Source organism: Patagioenas fasciata, chromosome 9, assembly GCF_037038585.1.
Source record: "Patagioenas fasciata isolate bPatFas1 chromosome 9, bPatFas1.hap1, whole genome shotgun sequence".
Lineage (NCBI taxonomy): Eukaryota > Metazoa > Chordata > Aves > Columbiformes > Columbidae > Patagioenas > Patagioenas fasciata.
In genome coordinates, this window is record NC_092528.1 from 21,112,716 (window position 1) to 21,128,032 (window position 15,317).

Here is a 15,317-nt window from a genome sequence, read left to right on the forward strand (position 1 = left end):
TCAATAAGGTGGTTACACAGAATATTACGTGATCCCAGATTAATGAGAGATGACAAATTCCCCAGAAGGATAAAACACAGGCCAAATATAAAATCTAAATGAGAACCAAGTTAACAACTCATGAGACGAGCTGTTAGCACTTGTTGCTCCAACATCCCATGTTGTTTCAATCAAAGATCACAGCAACAAGCTGAGCATCTCCAAGATGGATGTGTGTATCATGCGATACATGATAGAAAAATTGATGGGTATCTGTCAGGAGGTCGAGACACAAAGAGAAAGAAAAGGAAGCAAAGGAAGCAGGACCCTGCCTGGGTGACAGGGTTTCGTTCTTTCTTGTAGCAGAGCCATGTGCTGGGGTTGCAGGTCCCTGCAGCCAACTGCCCTTGGCAGCAGCCTTGGAACCTGAATAGCACCAGGGAAAACCTCTGAGGGGAACACAGGGCACAGAGAGTTTAATTCAAGAACCAGAAATCTTCCTTTAGCATCCAAAAGAGGTCAGGAGGCCCCCCCACCCAGCACTGCTCCTTGCTCTCATGAGAAGGCACCCATCTCGATGGCCAAAAAGGGCAATTTCAGCCCCAAAATCTCCTCCTTGCTCAGCCGGGGTGCTGGGAGAGGAACGGTTCCCAAGGCCTATGGCTTGCACCCGTCTCTCATGACACAGATAGAAAGCAAAAGCTCATCTGCTTCATCTTCTCCTCCTTTACTACACACCAGCTGAGTCATTGTTACAGTGTGTGGTTTTGATCTCATCAAGAAGGGCTGAAATATTTTAGTTTAAACTGCATCGCCGGAGGTTTAACATGATTGCACAGTCTCAGCTGGCCAACAGCATCACCACAGATGTCCCACCGCCCAGCTGGCAGGAGGTGTTCTGAGGGATGGCTCTGTGAACTCAGCCTGTCCTGCCTTGTAGGTGTCTGATTTCCCTGGTAACTTTTTTGGTTTTTTTAATATTTAATATTTTAAAAAGTATTTTTTCTTTTTCAGTCTAGGTAGAGAAATCACATAACTTTTCATATCAGATGTACTGGGATGTTGCTATGCAAATGGATTTGAGGTTTTGTGTTCTTGGCTGCTGCTCTGAGGTGTGGAGCCTAAACTGACCTGAAATGCCAGGGCTGATATGATGTGAATCTCCAACTGTATCTCATTATATCTCAACAGAGAATGAGATGCCATCATGTTACGTATAGTAAAACACTTTAGATTAGTACAGTTTAAAGCCAAATTGTGGTGTTCGCATTTTACTGGAAGTACCACTTGCCTTTTTAGACCAACATCACCATTTCATTCAAGGAATAAAGTACATCAGCTTGACCCGGCCAGGAACCCTCCAGCACATCATTGTAGCAGCCTGTGCAGCTCCATAGCAGGTTATTCCCAGATCCTTCTTTCCCCCAAAGCTTTAAATTCACATTCTCCCCTCAGCAGTGACTGGTGCGAACCCCCTGTCCCCCCGCAGCATTGGAGCTGCCCTTCCTGACAGTCCGTCCCAGATGCGGTAACTACAATGTGGGTGGCCACGGCTTCTTGCACCAGGGAGCTGATCTAAATCATCTCAGGCTTGCATGTGAGTCTATTTATTTTAACATTGTGAAGCTTGTTCATTCTCTAGACAGTATGTAAGGGCTAAGGGCCAAAATCTGTGCTGATGTATAGCTTTTGCCATCAGATTTATAATTTAGTGCAAGGGGGCTGGGCAAGTGTAAGACAGGGTAGAAGGCGGTGAAGAAGCTGCTCTGTGCTCACATTTGCACTGCACTTAATTTACAAGGTAGATTAAAATCATGGAACTTTTTTGACCTCGTTTTGTTTGGTTTACCTGCAAGATTTAGTCTTTGTTTCATGTTTTGATCCTGGAGACTGTGCAGCCAAAGGGAGATTCATAACAGGAGCAGAGCCCGCAGTATCTGTCCTTCCGTTGAACGATGCAAAATAAGAATGAAATAATTTTCTGAGCGCAGCCAGATCAAAGTCAAATGGAAGAAGGTAACAGCAATTCATGTTGATTTCTGCTTTGCTCTCCTTTGACCGGCAGTATGTGAAGGTTATATGCGCAAGAAAACTGGTGCATCAGAGCAGAATTTCTCAAGCCAGCGTTTTTCTTGCAGCCGGGTCCTGCAGGACACTCTCTCTGCTCAGCTTGTGCTGGAGTTCATCACCATCTTCCCAGGGAAATGGGACCCAATGTGCAGCTTGCTGCGGGTGCGTGGCTGCAGATGCAGCCGTGCCTCTGGCTGCAAACAGCCCTTCAAACGCAGGCAGAGACGGGGGCTCCTCGCACCCTGTGCCAGCCACACACGTGTAAATCATTTATGCTGTCACAGCAATTAGCTGCTGTAGCCCAGAAAAGGAGCTCAAAGTGGGACAGATCTCCTCCAGGTTTTATGCTTACTTATTCACCAAGGACACGGCCCAGTTCCTCATCACTGCCTGGTCACACCATGACTCTACGGTCTCGTGTCTGTAGCAACAGGAGTCAGGTTTTCCTGGCACTGGGCAGAGTTAAGGTTATTAACTGGCCTTTCTCTTCTCCAGCCACCATCTCTGATGTTTGAGAGAGCTGGGAGGGCTGGGATATCTCTATGGTCCAGAATTTTTTTGAGGGCACAGCTGCCACCGAGATGCAGATGGGATGTCACACAGCCCATGGTGGAGCACACAGACACTCCCCTAGCTCAGAGTAAAGCTGGTTGGGTCATTTTGATAATCCAGGACTTTTTTTAGCATAAACCAAACCAAGAGATGCAAAGCTGACCAAAGGGCAGCGAGGCACTAGCTGGCGCACCCCAGGATGACCCTAACCCACATGCCACCTGTGGCAGGGCTGTGCTGTGCCATCCACTGTATGTTGACATCTCCTTGAAGAGCATTAATTCTTTTTCTCCCACACCTCTTGGTTTTTTTCAGTCTTGGGACAAAAGTAATTGTTTAAAATAATCTTTTAAATCAGGTTCTGGTGGTTGGTGAAACATGCTTTTAAGCATTCACTACACTGGGGAGCTATACGTGAAGGGTGCTCTAACTGGCCTCACCCCTAGTTAAGAATCTTCCAAGTGCAGGAGTAAATTCACACACACAAAATCAGTTTTCAGATACAGTAGGGAACCCATTAAGCTTTGTGTGGTTATGCAAGCTGATACAAATGCCTTATTAATTAGAAAATCAATCATGCTGTCCAGCTGATTGATGTTAATTCTACACCAAAAGGGGGAACAATAGTATAATCAAGACTAGATCATTTCTTCCCATTACAGGGAAGGGGACAAGACTGCATTTCAAAGTGATTCTGCTGTAATGAGCTACAAGAATATGCACCATGCAGTAAGGGCTCTTTTAAGATGCGGCACATTATTTTGATCAATAACACTCAAATTTATTCTGGATCCTGGATCTAAGGAAATTTCATATGAAGATTAAAGGAAATTATAATATGATCAGAGGCGATCACAGAGGAGGAGAGCTGTAATTATCCAAGGGGCAAAACTAATAAATAGGGAAGAGCCCAAACTCTGTGAAATCAAAAGACAGTAAGAATATGCTAAAGGTGCTGAAAGTGTTCCATGGCATCCAACTAATGCCTCAAAACTCCAAAATAATATTTTTTTTTTAAATTATTACAATTCAAAATCTTAATTAATTAAAATAATTAAAGGGCCCAAGTAATTCTTACCTGTGCCACTTTATTCACAGCCAGCTCTGCTAGCTTGAGGCCTGGTAGCAAATAGTCCTAGCGGCCGTATTCATAGTACCCCAAAGCAGTGTGTCTGGCCAAAACCTGTTGAAAAATACATGCAAGAATTAAGCTAAATGACTGGAAGATGACTGGAATACAACCCTTTCAACATGAGTCAGGCTTTGAAAGAAGAAAACACCTCATTATCATGCAAACACATATTGTCTTGGTTCCAGGCTAATTATTGTATAGCATATCCTATATAAGACAAAGCCCCAAGGCTTGTAAGCCAAGTAAAATGCAAATTACACCATTGACAAAGCTGAAGGCTCTATGCAACTTTAATCAAGGGGAGGGTGCAATGTATTTGTGAGACAATTGACAGGGTAGTTATATCAGAAAGACAGAGCTCACTAATATGCAACCTGAATAACAGGCTAGAACGTGGGTAAGAAAATGTTCACCTTACCCACCTAATCTAAGGATATTCGCACTTGTAAAAACCACCATAATCATTCTGTGCTGATGGCATGTAGCATTTGTCCCAGTGGGGCACTTGTCCTAGTGGGGTAGCATTCTAAAACTGATGAGGACCGGGTGGCCTCCTGTGCCCCTAGGGAGAAATTGGTGTGCTCTGCTCGCTCCCTGAACTGCCTGTACACCAATGTGCGCAGCATGGGGAATAAGCAGGAGGAGTTAGAATCCTATGTTCAGTCGGGAGATTATGATCTGGTGGCAATTACAGAAATGTGGTGGGACAGTTCACATGACTGGAATGTGGTCATGGATGGCTACGCCCTTTTCAGGAATGACAGGCCAGCCAGGCGTGGTGGTGGAGTTGCTCTCTATGTGAGAGAGCAACTGCAATGTACTAAATTCTGCCCAGGAGCGGATGAGGAGCGAGTTGAGAGTGTATGGGTCAGGATCAAGGGACAGGCTGGCAGGGGTGATACGGTTGTAGGTGTCTATTACAGGCCACCAGATCAGGCTGAGGAAGTTGATGAGGCCTTCTATGCACAGCTGAGAGTGGCCTCACAGTCACAGGCCCTGATTGTTGTGGGTGATTTTAACTTCCCGGATGTTTCCTGGAAGGACCATTCAGCCAGCCAGCCACAGTCCAGGAGGTTCCTCCAGTGCACTGATGATAACTACCTCATGCAGATGGTGGAGGAGCCGACCAGGAGAGGTGCACTGCTGGATCTCATCCTCACTAACAAGGAGGGTCTGGTCGAAGCAGTAAAGGTCGAGGGCTGCCTGGGTTGCAGTGACCACGAGATGGTGGAGTTCAGCATCTCGTGTGGCAGGAACAGAATAGCAAGTAGAATTGCAACCCTGGACTTTAGCAGGGCAAACTTCGGCCTTTTCAAGCAATTGCTGGGGGAAATCCCATGGGCAAGACTGCTTGAAGGAAAAGGGGCCCAAGAGAGCTGGATTGCATTCAGAGATTGCTTCTTCCATGCTCAGGATCAGAGCATCCCCACACGTAGGAAGTCAAGGAAGGGAGCCAGGAGGCCTGTGTGGTTGAATAGGGATCTGTTGGGTATGCTCAAGCAGAAGAGGAGAGTTTACAGGTCATGGAAGCAGAGGCTGGCCACTTGGGAGGAATATAAGGCTGCTGTTAGAGGATGTAGGAAGGTAGCTAGGATAGCCAAGGCCTCCTTAGAATTACAGCTGGTGAGAGGGGTCAGGGACAGCGAAAAGAAATTTTTCAAATATATAGCAGATAAAACTAATACCAGAGGCAATGTAGGCCCACTGATGAATGGGGTGAGTGCCCTGGTGGCAGAAGATGCAGAGAAGGCAGAATTACTGAATGCCTTCTTTGTCTCTGTCTACTCTGCTGGAGGCTGTCCTGGGGACCCTGTACCCCTGAGACCCCGGATGAAGCCAGGTCAATGGAGGAGTTTGCTTTAGTCGATGAGGACTGGGTTAGGGAGCAATTAAATAGTCTGGACATCCATAAATCCATGGGTCCAGATGGGATGCATCCCTGGGTGCTGAGGGAGCTGGCTGAAGTCATTGCTGGACCGCTCTCCATCATCTTTTCCAAGTCTTGGGAAACAGGAGAGGTGCCCAAGGATTGGAGGAAAGCAAATGTCACTCCAGTCTTCAAAAAGGGCAAGAAGGAGGACCCAGGTAATTATAGACCGGTTAGCCTCACCTCTGTCCCTGGGAAAGTAATGGAACAGCGTATCTGTGGTGCCATCTCAAGGCATATCAAGGATAAGAGGGTTATTAGGGGCAGTCAGCATGGCTTTACCAAGGGTAAGTCATGCTTGACCAACCTCATAGCCTTTTATGAGAATGTAACAAGGTGGATGGATGATGGCAGGGCGGTGGATGTGGTCTACCTTGACTTCAGTAAAGCCTTGGACACAGTTTCCCACAGCATCCTCACAATTAAGTTGAGGAGGTGTGGTCTAGACTATAGAGTAGTGATGTGGCTTGCAAACTGGCTTAAGGAGAGAAGCCAGAGAGTGATAGTCAGTGGTGCGGAGCCTAGTTGGAGGCCAGTATCTAGTGGAGTGCCTCAGGGGTCAGTACTGGGGCCAATATTATTCAATATATTCATTAACGATTTGGACGAGGGAACTGAGTGTACTATCAGCAAGTTTGCTGATGACGCTAATCTGGGAGGAGTGGCTGACACGCCAGAAGGCTCTGCTGCCATCCAGCAGGACCTGGACAGGCTGGAGAGTTGGACGGGGAATAACATGATGAAATTTAACAAGGGAAAGTGTAGAGTCCTACATCTGGGCAGGAACAACCCCAGATTCCAGTATAGGTTGGGAAATTACATGTTAGAGAGCAGTGTAGGGGAAAGGGTCCTGGGGGTCCTGGTGGACAACAGGATGACCATGAGCCAGCACTGTGCCCTTGTGGCCAGGAAGGCCAATGGCATCCTTGGGTGTATTACAAGGGGGGTGGTCAGTAGATCGAGAGAGGTCCTCCTTCCCCTCTACTCCGCCCTGGTGAGACCCCATCTGGAATATTGTGTCCAGTTCTGGGCCCCTCAGTTCAAGAAGGACAGGGAACTGCTGGGGAGGGTCCAGCGTAGGGCAACAAAGATGATTAAGGGAGTGAAGCACTTCCCTTATGAAGAAAGGCTGAGGGAGCTGGGTCTCTTTAGTTTGGAGAAGAGGAGACTGAGGGGTGACCTTATTAATGTTTACAAATATATAAAGGGTGAGTGCCACAAGGATGGAGCCAGGCTCTTCTCAGTGGCAAACAATGATAGGACAAGGGGCAATGGGATCAAGCTGGAACACAAGAGGTTCCACTTAAATTTGAGAAGAAAATTCTTCTCAGTGAGGGTGACAGAGCACTGGAACAGGCTGCCCAGGGGGGTTGTGGAGTCTCCTGCTCTGGAGACGTTCAAAACCCGCCTGGACATGTTCCTGTGCGACCTCACCTAGGCATTCCTGCTCCAGCAAGGGGATTGGACTAGATAATCTTTTGAGATCCCTTTCAATCCCAAACATACTGTGATACTGTGTGATACTGTGATTTCTGTACTGGTCCGTTGAAAATTTCCACACTCCAGTGGCTGTTCCCTTTCTTTCCCATCTTTATCACTATTGCACAGAAGCACACTGAAAATCCAACAAGGATTCAGGTCCCTCTGGGCTAGAAACACAAGGGTAGTATGTCCCCTGAAGAATGACCCGTTTAAATAGACATAGTGGACAACAGGCTGATATACACTAATACCAGAGGCTGTGAGTTACTAGATCAAGGACCCATGTTCACCTGAAGTGCTGGCATCCAAATCAGGGTGCTCCTGCCCATGGTCAGTAGATGGGACCCACCTTTGGGCTGCCCAAAACAATCTGCAAAGCTTCTGACTCACTGTGCCATTTGATTTCCTGGCCTCTGTTGATGGATGGTCTTTCTGCCTAGAGATACAAGCATTCCTCCAAAACATTTTAAGGAGGTTAGAGGCGAAAAACTCACCCTCTCAGTGTGAGGAACAAGCATTGAAAGAAAGAGGAGACATGTGAGGTGAACCACTGAAAGAGAACAGCACTGAAAATCAGGACCAGTCAGGCTTCTGGCTGATGTGAATCTGAGTGATTCACACTCAGAAAGCCAGCTGATTTTGGGGGAAAAGGCGCTGGAAATGCCTGATGCATAATGTGGGAAACTGGCTGATCAAGTTGCTGCTACTTTTCCATGGTGAGTCCTGGTGAGTTCTCTGAAAGAGCTTTGCAAGGGCAAAACACAGAAGTTTTGCAATGGTTCCTGCTGGCTGCTATTGTCTTGCCTCATTTCATTCAGTTTCAATATGAGCGGGCACGTGTCCTGGGATCAAACACAGAGTCGATCTCCATGATGTTTCATGTACTATGTACACTGCAGCTGAGACATTTCCAATTTCACAACTCAAGAATTCAGAAATAGATATAAATTTACACATTCCGCCACAAACAGATGGTGTCTTTGGCTGGCTTTCGCTGCATTCCTCGAAGGTAGCTCTGAGTTGCAGAAGTCAATCTTTCTACAGTGATCTCTGCTCGCGGGGGTTTTTGGGTTTGTTTTGCTTTCCCACTCACATTACACACTGGCAGGGGCTGAATGAGCACGGGAGGTCTTCCTGTGCCAGGAGAGGTGACAATAGCTAGAAATGGGCACAAAACAACTTTCTGGTTCTCAGTTTTCCATGGCACCCACAAAGACTGCTGTGGGCAAAGAAGATACTGAACCCCTACCTAGAGTTTGTGGCTAACTTGACAGTCTCAGGATGAGGAATCAGGGCATTCCTCCAAAGTCATCTCTTTCAACAGACCTAGGGAAAAAGTGTTTGAAGAAAAGCATCTACTACCCCTGATGATGCTGAGGACATGGCTATATTCTGGTTGCAGGAATATTTGGGTGGGTTGCATGGGGGCCTTCTCAGTCCACAGGGGTCATTGGCAGTGAGGACATATTGCTTCTGGATGGGACAGCTCAGGGGAATGGTTGTCCCAGAAGAGCACATTTAGGTCCAACTCCAGCAAAAAAAAGATTATTCATAAGGAAATAGTGTCTGGTAAAGTGCCCATGGGGACAACTTGCAGCAGTTTCCTATCTCGAGTCCAGCTGCTCCAAGGGCTGGGGAGAGCTTGACCGCTTGATGCAAGTCTTCCTATCAGCCCTCATAAGCAACCACAGCTTCCTCATGCATTCTGTGGACAAAAAATGATTTCACATGAGTGAAATCACCTCAAATCTCACAACAAAGGACCATGCCCAGGGACTGGGCAGGTGAGGAATTCACCTCACACTAGGGTGATGGTCTCAGACCTCAGCTCAGCTTTGTGTCACCAGTGCCACCGATGCTTCCCAAGAAGCTCATCTTGATCAAAAATTGCATCTCTTCTGATTCCTATCACATTCCCTCACTGTTTTTTATCCTGTGTGGGCTAAGCCAAGGCACAGATGCCACAGAGTGGTTGGCACCAGTGAAAGCTTTTGGAAGACAGAGTTGGCTGAGCTTTTGGGGCTGGTTATGTAAAGGCAGTACATTTCATTAGGACCACCCAGAGAAACGCTTCCCAATGGTGAGAAACTTGAGTGAGGATTACATGTTACAACTGTGGATTCCGTCAGCTTTTGAGCTAATGCTGAATTTATTGGGGAAGATATGAAGGAGAGATGGCAAGAAACAAGAAGGACCTAGCAACAAATCTGCTGGGGGAAGCAGCTCTGAGTATTTCTCAGCCAGTCACTCAGAAAGGAAAGATTTGCAGCTCTTCAAGCAGCCTATTTAACACTGGCACTGTACAGTAAAGGGAAGCTTGCCAGCATATTTCATTAAAATATCTTTCCATCAGTTAATAATCATTCGCTGTGCTTTAATAGCACTTCCCCTCCAAGAATTCCAAGCAAACCCATAAATGTCAGCTCAACCTTGGGAGAGAAGTACTCTTAGAGATATTTTATATGTGGGTAAATGGAGAGACAGAGAGATGTTCCCCCAGAGTCCTGTATTATTGCCCCAGTCCTGCACGACATGCAAGTCTTTATGCATGAAGCCAGATAACCAAGTGGCTGTTTGCATAACGATGGCCTGAGTTAGCGGCCGAGCCAGGAATCAAATCCAGGACTGTTGACTCTTATACACTACTTTTCCCCTTCCAATAAAACTTTCCACAGATGCCGTGGATCAGAAGTTATATGCCAAATTCCAGGAATAAGTAAATTGGAAACAAATGCGCTGTGTGACCCAGTAAAGTGTGTTTACAAAAGAACTACTGCTACCATCGCTGTAACACTGATCTAATGCATGAAGATATATGAAATCAGATGAGCAGCACCTTGGTTGCCTGTTCCCCTCACTGGGGCCTTGTGCGGCTTGAAGGCGACCTCCTCACATGGGCTGGTTGGTTTCTGAATGGAAACACGGAATACATTTTTTTTCCAAGGCAGAAGAATGGTGTTCTTCCTTGGTCTGTTTTTTGCCTATGGTCCAGCCAAAGAAATTTCCCATTAACTAGGAATTGTCCTAATGGTGAAAGAAGTACCTGTGCACTTTTCATTTATCCTAAATTACTGAGAACAGACAGAAAAATCAGACCTATTAATCTGCTTGAGAATAGAGAAACCTCTGCTATCCAGTCCAAGCAGAAATTGCTTATACTAGATATCACCATTGATATCACTTTTAAAAGGAATACATCAAGGATTTCTCTGGTATTGTGCATGTGCCACCCTTTGTTTTTTTCTGAGGTGTAACTTTATAACAAATCACTTCATTACAGTGTGCCATGCTCTGAACTTAAGAACTGAAGACCCTAGAGTTCTCCAAGTGAACATAGAAACAGATGATGGCAATAAAAACAACAACAATGGCATTCTGTTGAGGATCAAAATCTGGATCCTACAGTGTAAAGATATGAAGTATATGCAGACTTTTCAAAGGCAGCTTTCAAGGCATGCAAAGAAATAGACAGCGCAGGGAGGAGCACCTCCTCCACAGAAATACTCCAATTACCCTGAAAAAAACCCTACATTTATTCCAGGAACTTGGAATTTTCATTCTCACATACTGCTATTGCAAAACAGCCATGAGCCCAGCTCACAGCAGTGGAAACTCCTCCTCGCATGGGAACAGAGATGTGTTTGCTGGGTCAAGGACATGGCTCAGACAGAAGATGCTCTCCTGCCAGAGAGTTAAACCAGCCAAGGAGCTGGGCAGCATGAGGGCCTGAAAAGGTACCACTGGCTTATAGGGTTTTCAAGGCAGGTGCTGTGGGGATCCCGAAAGTTTGGGTTCATATCTCCCATGGACATAGGCTCCAAATGCCATCAGTGAGACCCAAAAGAACCTGCGGGCTCCAAGTCCACAGCATTTCACAACTACGTTACGAGATGTTTCTGTCCCACCCTCTCTGGAGACACTGGTGTCTGTCTTGCACCCTCAGAGGCAGATAAGTAGGAAACCACACATATATCTGGTAAAACTGGGCATAACTTCGTATCAGAGAAAGCTTCTGATGTTTTAATACTTAGCTTTTTTTGTTTGTTTTTTCCTGATTTTGAAAAAAACCCAAAGCCACAGATTATGTTTATAGACAGTTTCTCTATAAGGGATTTCCTTCCCAGGGAGCTACCTTGGTTTGCAAAAGGGAGGCCAGGGGGGATCCCAAGGCCACTGGAAGAAGCTTAATTATATCATTAAACTGCTATAAGTTGACCAGTCTTTGCCTAATAGCAATGTGCCTGGAACAAGCTGTCTCTGAGATCATGCTTTTGGGAGAGCGTGAGCCAGGTTTTGAAGGCGCCAGGTTAAAATGTCACAGGTACATGGGTTAAGGAACAGTTTCTGTGTATCCTTGATGTGATGAGGCTGCAGCCTTAAGAGATAAGAGCAGCCAGAACAGCACAGGATATCTTATCTGTTCAGGGTCAAGCTGGCTGGAAAGGACACACTCAATGCCAGAACATTGTCCCGCGTACTCAGTGTCTGGTGACATGCACAAAGATGGTTTTTTATCAGTACTGATTTCCAACCCATCTTTTCATCTGCCGCTCGACCTGGCTGGCAGCCCGTGGCGGGGAGTTCCCCAGCCCGACTGCTCTTCTTGCTGCCTGTGCTCCTTTTGCTCAACCAGACGGAGAAAGGACAGGAGAGGAAATGATAACGTGCTTTTCCTTCTATCAAGACTAACGACCAGAGGAAGCACCACCTTTTAAATTAGCTGTCATTAAGAAAGCAGTCACAGGAAAGCAGAGCGACTTCCCGCCCCAAATCTCCTCCAGCATTACAAGTACAATCAAGGCCACCCAAACGCCCGACGCAATGTGATGCACAGATGTTGATAAATCCTCCCATGTGAAAAAAATATTAAGTTGTTACAAACAAAAGAGCCTCATAAACAGAGCTTTGGAAACTATGATAAATCAAGTTAGTTAGGCAGCGGAGCTGGTATAAGCCGCTGTCTCAGCTAATGCAGATTGAGTGTTCAACACGTGCTGTGTAGATCAGCATTTTAAACACATACTGTTTACTGGCCTTAATGAATACTAAAAGCCCAATAAGCAGAAGCCAGAGCCACTCAGACACGGCTTCATACCGATGTCAGCGACATTGTCTTTCATTTTATTTACTAACGAGTTATTGATAGTGGTAATTTGCTACTGATAATGCTGCAGGTTATAAAAGAGAAAAATTAACAAGTGCTGTTAAATGAGGAAATGAGTTCTGCACCCTGCTTCATCTCAACACCCAATTGCTGCCTTCTCCAGGTCTCGACTGACTTCTCACTTGCAGTGTTGTAAATCCTGAATATCATCCTCAGCCATTTGTGGGATATATATAGAGATTAATACAGTTACTGACCTGCCCAGCTCACTGTAAGAATTAATTTCATACTGTTTGTAAAGATCTTTGAGGATGAAACCCAAGCCACAGGCAAAATGTTATTATTTTTACCTATTGCCGCCAATGGATGGTGTTTTTGATGTTAAATAAGTAAATGCAGAAGGCAAAATAATTCCAGAGAGTGGCTCCTAGCCAGGGAGGGAAAGCGTTAGGAAGACAGTGTGGCCTTTGCCTGGGCACGGCAGGGAGGGGACAGCTGGGGACAGGGCATGGCTTGGAGGTCAATGCCTTCAGCAGTTCTTTCCTGACACCCAAGCTCATGTGCACAGTGATTTTTAGCAAATCTGCATCCACTCACCAATCTCTGAGGTAGATGCGGTAAAACCTACCTTGTTCTGTAGGTCAAATGAAGTTCAGCTGTTTGCTGAGCACCTTGAACTCCTGGGATGAAAGCAGCGTTGATCAGTTCCTGAAGTGCTGGCTCAAACCGACGTGCGGCGTCGAGCTGGGCAAACCTCCAGCCACACACAAAGTCAATAGGGTGCTGCCTGAAGAAAAACACTCAGAAACCTCAGCACTGGGTGCTGGTGAAATAAAATAGTATCATTATGGTTGCTAGTGTTAATGACGATCCAACACATTCAGCCTTTCAGATAAAAGGTGGTAAGTGTGTAGTGTTAGCACTGATGTTCTTGTAATGTCACAGATAAGCTGTGTGTCCGTGAATGAGCGTCCCTGTAGGACACTGGGGTGTACAGCAAACACTGCTGTAATAGCACCATGGGGAGGTGAGGGGGTACTCAGGAGCCACTGAAGAGCTTTTCCACTAAACTGGTCACTTGGAGTACTCTGAGCTTCCAATATTTTCTGTTTTAATCATTTATATGTATGCAACCATGCAGAGCACAGTGTGGCTTTTATTTATCCTATGTTAGTGTGCTCATCCCCTCTGTGGATGCAGGTCTTATGCACTTCTTGGAAAAGCAGCAAAAACATTGTCTAGTTGTCCTATTTTTCAGTTATTTTTCTATGAAAGACAGTCACACTGATCCACGTTTTCTCCACTGAAAGTGAACAGGCATCCCTCTCTCTCAGCTAGAAAAGCCTGAGGAAAAACAGGATCAGAGCCTTTTGCAGTTTGTAACTGATGGTCTTCAAGTCCAGTGCTTGGCTGTGACCCCGGCTGGTGGCTCCTTGACACAAGATGATTCACGCCTCTTCAAGGACCCAAAGGGATGATCGCAGGAAAAAAAGAAAATACAGTTGCAGATGTCATCTTGTGGGGAGAGCAGGTTGCATGAGGTTTTCCAGCCTACCCATGCTGGCTGCCAAGCATGGCCTGCGGCTCTTTGCCCCACCAGTGCACGAGCTGCTCCTTGCCCGTTTACCTGCTTTGTTCCTTGTTTCTTCTAGCAAGATGATCTGCATCTCAGGATGGTGGATAGAGAGGCTCCCATGGCTGTGCTGGAGCCAGGGCCAACTCCACTTACCATCTTCTGCCAGCAAACCTGACTGTGGCTGAAACACCAGCAGGTGTTACAATTTTAATTTTTAATTTAGGCTAATTAATGCATTAGTGGTTATAGCTGTGGATTTATAGGTTTAGGTGCCATTAGCAAACCCCTGACATCACGGACTTCTTGGAGGACCACAGCCAGGCTGCCGCTGGCTGTCTGCACATCTGCCACCACAGGCAAGTTATGGGATATAGGGAGTTTGGATCATAACCAACAGGCAAGAGACAGCTCCCAAGTACTAATTTAATTGTGAAATCTTTGATTTTTCCCTCCTCCATTTGCTGTTTGTGGTGCTTATGGAAATTAATTTAAAAGTATTGTGCAATTAAAAAAATTAATGGTTTCCTTCCTCTGGAATTGAGAGCTTTCTTCTGAGCAGAAGGAGGGGTTTATGAACATGTCTTTCCTTTTTAGGGGGCTGAATACAAGCTTCTATCCTCTCATGTTTTAATTAATTTTTCCATAGTTGCTTCATTAATTGATATTTATGTATTGCTTGTTGTGCATAAATTCTGGAAACAGCGCATAAGAGGATGTTCTCATTACAGCTCTATGAGTGCTTGGCCAATACTGGAATATTAATAATTGGAGTTACATGGAAAAGTACAGTTTGTTTCCCTTTCTCTGAGGTTTCTGTCCTGCTTGGTGTCTTCAGGGAATAAACAGTTGCTTCAAGAAAGACATTTATTTTGTGGACTGCAAGAATACTATGTCTGTGAAGGAAAATGGCAAACCAATGGGGATGCAGCTGAAGCACAGCCTGTGTAGCACTGAGTTGCTGAGGTGCTATAAAAATAAATACGGACAGAAAGCTTCTTCCTGTGTGCACCTTTCCCAGTCCTGCTGGCTGGTGGTCCAGCCTATGGGCAACTTCCCACTGGGAAGAGCAGGCAAGGATCCAGGCAACTAATTTCTGATGGTGGATGTCTGTTCCCGTTCAGCACTTGAGTGCCCACCAAACAGTTGTGCTGCTGCAGAAACATCTGAGGAACAGAGGACCACTTTTGTCATTGTATGTGTAAACTTCATCGCCTCTGAAATCTGCTAAGATCATGCTTCAGCTTAGCATTCATTCCACCTGTAGTGGATAATTTAACCTTACCAAGGGTAATTGTCCCTGTTTAAAAAGAAAAATAAAAAAAAAATGGGGGTTTACGGGAGTAGTTGTTCTGGGTCTCTGGGACCACAGCTGCAGTTTAGCAAAGCATCTTTCCGTCACCCACACCTGTGAGCATCCCACCATGCTCACACATGTCCCCCTGCCCAGATGCTGAAGCCTGTGCTCCTCGGTGGCTGTGGCTCAGCAAGGACAGTG

At 45.9% G+C, this 15,317-nt stretch overlaps 1 long non-coding RNA gene across 2 annotated transcripts in view; it reads right to left on the reverse strand.

Annotated features, from left to right (window-relative positions):
- LOC139828645 (uncharacterized) overlaps positions 1 to 15,317 on the reverse strand; it is an 85,065-nt gene that overhangs the window by 50,632 nt on the left and 19,116 nt on the right. For both annotated transcript variants that reach the window (XR_011740533.1, XR_011740534.1), the window contains exons 2-3: positions 12,875 to 13,033; positions 3,680 to 3,784 (exon numbers count right to left, since the gene is read on the reverse strand). This is a non-coding gene — a long non-coding RNA (uncharacterized lncRNA). The remainder of the gene's footprint in view (positions 1 to 3,679; positions 3,785 to 12,874; positions 13,034 to 15,317) is intronic.